This window comes from Piliocolobus tephrosceles, chromosome 8 (assembly GCF_002776525.5).
Source record: "Piliocolobus tephrosceles isolate RC106 chromosome 8, ASM277652v3, whole genome shotgun sequence".
Taxonomy (NCBI): domain Eukaryota; kingdom Metazoa; phylum Chordata; class Mammalia; order Primates; family Cercopithecidae; genus Piliocolobus; species Piliocolobus tephrosceles.
Window position 1 is genome coordinate 30,245,868 of NC_045441.1, and position 8,452 is coordinate 30,254,319.

Sequence of the window (8,452 nt, forward strand, 5' to 3'; positions counted from 1 at the left end):
ACCCAGAAATATAGAAACACAAGCAAAATATAGCTGGACAACACGCCCCCCCCAAAAATAGAAAGCTGTATCTGAACATATCTGTCTAATCATAACTAAGTGTGAAACACATTTCATGTATTTAAACCTCATCTCTTTGTTTTAATCTCTTCTTTAAAAGCAACATGGGTTATTCGGCAGTAATTTTTCTAGTCAACTTGGTTGAATCGTCTTGACAATTGTCTTTGTCCTACAGCAAGTATTGAAGTCAAATATTTTACTGTTGTTGCTGTTACGACAACAAGTACTTATTGGGACGTCAAACACACAGTAACAGTCCATTTAAAAATGTGTCTGATGATTAGGTAGGTCCTTGTGATAAGATCTATTGTTACAAAGGGAGATGCAGAAGCTGTGTCCAAGAGATCCATGTCTTATCCATGTCTAGCTACTTTGCATTTTAGTGTCTTAAGGCTGAACCACACTTGAGAGAGTCTCACTCTGCCTTTTTTATAGATGTGGACATTGAAATGAAAAATGTAAATGTAACTTAGTGACAGAGTTATTTAGCGACTGAGAAAGGATAAAGCTTGGATTTCCTGACTCATTGTCCAGCATTCTTTCCTCCTCGCCAGTGCCTCCTCTCTGTAGATCACCAGCCAGATAAGTAGTTGGCCGTATCAGCTGTAAATATGCAAATTATATATCGAAGTGGAAGGACGCAGTTGTGATATCAGCAGACTTATGGGCGCAGGAATCATGCTCTTGGTGGACTATAGTAGGACAAATGGCTGAAGGTCAATGGCTGGTAAAGGGCTTCCCAGGGTTTGAACCCCAGCTCTGTCGCATCATAGGTGTTTGACTTTGGATAATTTATTGCACTACTCTTTGCCAAAACAGTTTGTTTTTCTAACCTATGGAATGGTGGCTAAGATCCACCTTTGACAAAGCCAGGGCAGAAGCTCTACCTCATAGAGTTTTTATAAGGCTTAAAACATTCAGAACAATGCCCAGCACATAATACCATCATAGGAGTGTTTAAAATAATTATGTGGTATACTCATACACATTGTAGATAGTGTCTCTCAGCTACCCTAGGCAGGGAGGCACTGTTTCCAAGTCTGGATCCTAACTTTGTCTAACTCCTTCCTTCAGTAATTCATAGATATTATTTCCTGGGCTTCATTTCTTACACAAAATCTCCCTCAAATTGACTAAGGTTCATCACTCAAATTGTCAAAAAATGAGTTGCTTGTAAAGATCTCTATTTGTAAGACAAATTCTTTTGTATTTTTTTATTTTTTTGATTTGGGTTCAACTAACATTCCTTAAGGACCTACCACACTTTTCTGTGTCACTGTGTGCGATTCTACTGTAAATGGTGTTCCTTCCACTCTTACAAGCCTGTAAAAGCAGACAAGGTTATACTAAGTGAAATGGACCCAATTTCATTAGCTCTTGCCTCACAGCCTCAACAGACAGACCTCAGTCAGCTCCATACCCCATCCCTAAGCTTATGTCTGGGAACCCTCAGGCATCTCACGTGGGCCCCACTCTCATGGAGATCCATCACACCACCACTACTTCCAAGGGATACCTTGTGAATGACAAAATCTGGGGAAGATCCATTCTCCCAGATCCCCCAAAGCTGTTTTCCTATTCTTCATGCAGCATCCACGATGCTGTTTTTGAAGCAAAATCAGAGAAAATGTTCCCCTCTCCCAAAGAGTATCACAATTTGTTACCTGGGGACCAAGAGTGCCCCCTTTACATTGAGTTCTTGATGCAAAAGGATTCTTCCATTGCTGCCTGCAGCCCGTCTCTCTACTGCTCTGGGCATAAGTCCTTGAAGCCTGACTGGTGGAGGATGTGACTTTCCCTACCCTATTTTCTCCTGGCACCTACTCCTTCAGGAATACAACAACACAGAACCTCAAGCAATTTGATTTTTTGTTTGTTTTGTTTGTTTTGTTTTTAGATGGAATCTTGCTCTGTCTCCAGGATGGAGTGCAGTGGTGCAATGGGCTCAGGCAACCTCCACTTCCCGGGTCCAAGCCATTCTCCTGCCTCAGCCTCCCGAGTAGCTGGGATTACAGGAGCTCGCCACCATGCCCGGCAAATTTTTGTATTTTTAGTAGACGGAGTTTCACCATGTTGGCTGGGCTGGTCTCAAACTCCTGACTTCAAGTGATCCGCCCATCTCGGCCTCCCAAAGTGCTAGGATTACAGGCCTGAGTCACCTCACCTGGCCGAAATCTCAAGCAATTTGATTCCCAAAGGCCAGCCCATGCCTTCATCAGACTATTCCTTGACACATCTAAGTTACAGTAGAGGATAGAGAAAGGCACTTGATCTTGGCCTCATCGCTCCTAGATTGCATCTACTATTTTCCCATATATGATCATCTGAATGGTGTTTATTACAGGGATTTTTTTTCCATAAAATTTACTTTCAGTGCTTAATCCATCTACTATCAATTCGGGGCTTATTACTTTGAAAATCAGTCTTCTGGGTGATGGATGAAGTGAGTCAGAATCATAAATGTGTGCTTGTTCAATACAATAATGGGTTAGGGTTACATTCCCTGTTTTGTAAAATGTTTAAAGCCCAAAGATAAAAGCTGTTCATCTATCACCTTTTCTCACTCACTGGTGATGCCTAATTGCAGGAGTAAGCTGGGGTGGTCAGGTGGCGGACTGGGAACTTGCTGTCTTAGGAAAAGGAAGGCAAGCTTGTCTTGTTTTCTTTGAAGCTGCTGACACTTGGCTTGCTGGGGACATTGGTTGGACCAGCTAATATTTGCTGTCCATTCCTCTTTAAAGCAATCAAAAAGCCACCCTATCTGTTAACCTTGACCATATTTAGCTTGTAGATCACTCTTAAGTCCTCTACCCCAGAATGTTTTCATACAGTGGTTAAATTAATGATTCAATGAGCCCAATTAGCTAGATTTTTAATTGTAATACGTATCTTATTATCCAAAGCCCAAAAGGAAAGGACTATTTTCCTACTCCATGTTTTTAATCTGAGGCCATTAGTAACTTCATGGCAGTATGGGCTAGTCCATGATCTGATGGAGACTGGTTTAAATTCACTCTTTTGAGAACATAGAAGTCAGTTGACTTCGGAAGTGTGAACCCCATAATATCTGGTATATTAATAGTTACTAAATGTATGCCACTGAGAGAACCTAAGCATTTCATCTGGTTGGCAATTAGATCACATTTAGGATATGATTACTTAGATGGAAAATTAGCTTTATCTTTAAAAAATATCCTATGTACTGACAACTTAGAGTCTTTGAGGGATAAGTAGATCTGCCATGAAACACAAACATTTGTTGTCACATCAATGGCAAGAAGCCTTCTTGGTTTCATTTAGGAGGGTTTGATGGTTGTCTTCAAAGTGGTTGGAAGCTGTAACAATAAACACTTTGAAGCACAATGCTTTGTCATTCTCTTGCCTTAGGCCTGCCTGTTTCTGGCATAGATTAACACGGTTTGTCTTTTTTTCCTTCTTTCTTTTTTCCTTTCTTCCTTTCACAATGGAAGAGTTTCCCCTTAATGACTGCCTTTATCCCATGTAAGCACCAAACTTTTTAAATGGTTTACGCTGGGGAACTCAACTGTGTTGATAAAACTTCATTAATGAAAGGCGTATTCCATGGGGACTTTTGTTGCCACATTATAGTATTTGTGTTAGAACACTGGGTCCGCCACATAACAGTGATGCAGGCACCACCACCACCATGACAGCAAGAATTACAGTAGGAAATTAACTCTAGCCCTAGGTGACTCATTGCTCTTTTCTGACAATGATGGGACCTTCTCTCAACACTTCCCCTGACGTCTTCCTGAGGAGAAGTTAGCTAAACCAAAAAACATTCTTCATCATTTTTGCTCACTCAGTTGGCCTAATATTTCCCAAAACCATCTCCAGATTTCAACTGCCAAGTTTTCTGCAAGAAAAATGCTTCTCTGGTATCTGTTGAGAGAATTTGAAGTCATGGTGGAACGCTCAGGATTATGGGCTCTTCTTGAAACTGAACATCATCAAACAGGGCAATTACTCATTTCTAAGAAGCCTGAAACAGCTCTGTGGTTCTTTGCTTGTGGACAGTTTGCCTTTCCTGTTTTTCTTACTGTAGGCACTAATTACAGAACAATTAACAAAAGCCTAAAAGGGTGTAATGGAGAATTTCTAATGAATCCTGACTTATTACGGCTGAAAGAAGACTTGATGTTGGATTAATGTAGAAACACTGGAATACTATTAAAGGAGCTGGCACTTGATTTGATAGAAAAAAAAGAATTATTACACTGTTCTATTCCCTTTTTTCCATTTGTACGACTCCTCAGACAATTGTTTTCTAAGAAAGGATTAAACTCCTATATGAAACGGATTTTGATGTTAAATGATGACACATTCTCTTTCTCAGTCCCATATGTATGTGTACAGATATCATATATACACACATATTCATATATTTCATGTATACGTATGTGTGTGTATATATACATATATATGCATATTCAAAGTATTTTTCTATACCTCACTTTTTCTTTCAGTAATTTTCACCTTGATTATGATAATATCCATATAAACTTCATTACAAGGTTACTCATTTATAATTCAGTGAAGTTTTTACTTCATCCCTAAAATGTATTCATTGTTAAACTTGGCAGGAAATAAAGGCTAATGCAAGTGCTCATGTGTGTACCTGCAGGCACACACACACATACACACACACACAAATGTCCCACTGCCCACAAAGTCAAATAAAGTGCTTTGGAATACCCCTAGCAAAATATGAGAATAGCAAGATAAGACAAATAATACATATAAAGCAAAACTAACAATTCCCATTTTCTAACTTAAAAATCAAAACTTTCCTGCTAAAGTAAAAAGGGTTTAGTATAAATTTACATGAACTTGGCATTTCACTTCAAGATAAGTGCCAGTGAACTATCTGGTGGGTATGAAGTGTCTCTGTGTTAAAATGTTAGAAGTGACTTCAACACTCAGTCCACTCACCCCTTTTTTTTCACTACATAAGAAAATTAACACAAAAATGCAATTACGGAAGAACAAAAAGAAAATTAACTTTAGATTTGAATATAGACCTGGATTGGAATTTTAATTCCAATTAATGTTACTCAACCACGCCTCAGATTCATCTGTAAAAGCAGCAATAACACCTACTGTGCAGGGTGGTTAAAACGATGATGTGTGAATGTTAAATGAGGTGATACATGGGATATTCCTGGTCCAAATGAGCAGTTGTGGAACTTACTTTCTCCATATAAACTCTGAGATGGGCACAGATAATAGAGAAAAACTATAGAAGAAAAGGTCGACCTATCAATTAATGTTTGACCTTACTTCTGTAATTCCAAATTCCAACTCTGTTGGTCCCAGTAATAAGACTAAGTACATTTTTTCCCCAGGTATATAGTTCTCTAGCTCTAGTTGCTCCATGCATTTCCAGTTCTCTAACTGGAAAGGAAAGGAGGAAGAAGGAAAGAGGGAGGGAAGGAATGAATATCTCTTTATTTCCTGTGAGTAGTTGCCACTACACTTGAAGAAATGGGAAATCAACAAAAGAATAAAATATAAATATTGCTGATCCAAGCATCTGCAGCCCATTAACAGCCTCTGCCATGGCAATATCTATTCTTTTTCTACTTGAGCTCTCTCACTCCAGCTTTTGTTCTCTCCCACATTCAGTCTGTTTCTCATCCTCTTCTGGATAATTACAGTAAAAACAAAATTATCACCCAGCAAAGGATGTGTCAATATGTGTGCAAAGTTGATCATGGAAAATAAATAAGACATAAAATAAAAATAAAAATAAAAAATACATCCCAAACAGGTCTTTTTATTTAACATAAGGCCAAAGAAGCTATCAGGCGTTGCTGAATACTGTCCACTAACTGTACAAAATATTGACTGCATGCCTCGCAAACACCAAAATATCTGCTGGAATGCCATAGAAATAAATAACTTCTGCTATAAACACATGAAAACATATCAAACTGTTATCTCTTTAAACATATTGTAAATAAAAAAATTACCAGTACTTCTACACAATAAATATTAAGAAACCATTGACATAGTTGAAATGCACTCATATAAATTAACAACTTTAATTACATTAGCCAAACAGACATTGGTTAAAGAACTGCATGTAGTATGCAAAAAAACAAAACAAAACAAAAAAACAGAGTAAAAACCCAACAAAATAAAAACAAACAAACAAACAACATCAACCACAGAACATAAAAAGTTTTAAAATAAAACGGGCTTCAGATTATCTTGGCTTTCATAATTATATTTTTCTTTTAAAGAAAAATATCAACCCATTGTCAATGCACTGTTTTTCAAAGCATTTAAATAGAGGGTAAAACCCATTGGAAATTAATACAGAAGAAATTATTCACTTTATGCATAAAAAATAAATAATAATATAGCTGAGACATGTGGTTTGCTTCTGCTCTTGAAGATGTGAACAGCTTCTAAGCATTCGTTTTCTCTGACCCATACAACAGCTTCTCAGTGATACAGGGTTTAATTTAAACACATACGATGTCCACCCCCAAACCTTCTGCCCACATCTACAAGTTTTATTTATTTTGTGGGTTTTCAGGGTGACTAAGTTTTTCTCTACCTTGAAAAGAGAAGTTGCCAAAAGGTGCACAGAAAATCATTTTTTTTAAGTGAATATGATAATATAGGTCCATGCTTAATACAACTGAGACATACTTGTTCTCTGTTTTTTAGAGTCACCTCTTAAAAGTCCAATCCCACAATAGTGAAAAAATAAATAAATAAAAAGCATTTGTTCTATCTTTAAGGAGACTGCAGGGATTCTCCTTGAAAATGGAGTATGGAATCAATCTTAAATAAATATGAAATTGGTTGGTCTTCTGGGATAAGAAATTCCCAACTCAGTGTGCTGAAATTCACCTGACTATTTTGGAAAAAAAAATAGAAAATATCAATTTGGTCCATAAAATACATATTACTATTAAAAGATATTTGAAGACAAATCCTTTTCAGAGCTTGTAAGATTGGTGTGGGCAGATTTTTAAGAGCCTAGAGTTTAGCCTTAGAGAAAGAGCGAGGGGATAGTAAGCTAAGATAGAGCCACTCTGGTTTTAAGAAAAAAACATACTACTAAGAATCCCATATGTTAGAATTTAAAGCCTTTACTTTTGGCCTCATGCTGCTAGGTGAAAGAGTGATTGTTCACAGGGCTTGCATTTTCCAAGATTATTAAAGATAGTAAAATACTATCTTTCAATGTTATCCAAAAAATGGTAGCAATTTATACTTCTATTTCAAAGCCATATAAATTTAACAAAATTAAAGTTTGTGGGTGTTTGATAACCCAATCATTCAATATCCAATTAAAATATGGAATAAGTTTCAAATAAAATATGGAATTACATTTCTCTGCTTCTGATAACTGTGGTCACTAATCAATCCCTATGTTATCCCCGATATGTCTAGGACTTAGCTAAAAAGGTAGCAGATGTATTTGAGATGAATGGGAACTATACATGGATATTAGCTTTTTTTGCAAATTTCTGCTTTTTCCATATCCTTGACCATCTCTGCTACTGCACAGTGAACCAGGACTTAATTTCTCACACTGTTTCTGCAGGTACCAGTACCAAAGAAGATGCAGTTCAAAATACTGCCAGTTTTCCATGAAGTTTTGTAAAGTTGAACATGGCCATCTACTGTTGCCTTAACACTTTTCTCACCACACCCACCTTCCCACATGCATGATATCCAAGGTCAATAGACCTTGATTAGAATCCACTCTCAAGCTTCTCATGCAGTGCATATTGTGTTTTCTGCATAAGAAAGGGCGGCCTCTAAAACACAGTAAGTGTATTTGCCCTGTAGTGACGTTGCCTACATATAGCCAAGTGTTACAGTATACCAACTGAGTATATTTTTCAAGGAGAGCTAAACCACCTTTTGTAATCTTTGGTTTCTCACTGATATCTTCCATTCCTATAATTAATTTATTTTAATCTACAAATTGACATAGGGCTAAAAGCTTCAATATTTTACAAAATATTAATTAATGTAATTGTTCCCAATTATTAGAAACTTTTTTCCTTTTTTCAAAATATTTGCCAACTTCACACAAGTCTGTAAAAATAAGGCTCTGTATTTTCAAAAGCACATACATGAATAATTCATTAGCTATTCTAGGCAAGCTAAATACTAGAATAAACTAGATAAAAACTTGGCTTTAAGCATGTACTTTGATATTTATAAAACAAAGTTTTTTTTTTTTTTTTCCTTTCTGCATCTGAATCAATACAAATTTACACATGAAGGGTTTTGGCTATAAATTAAAAATTTAGAGATTTTTTACTACTGCCCTCATCTCTGCCTCTTCTTAACTGTTCTCTTCCTTACTCTCCCTCTCTTAACACCTTCTCCCAAATTAATT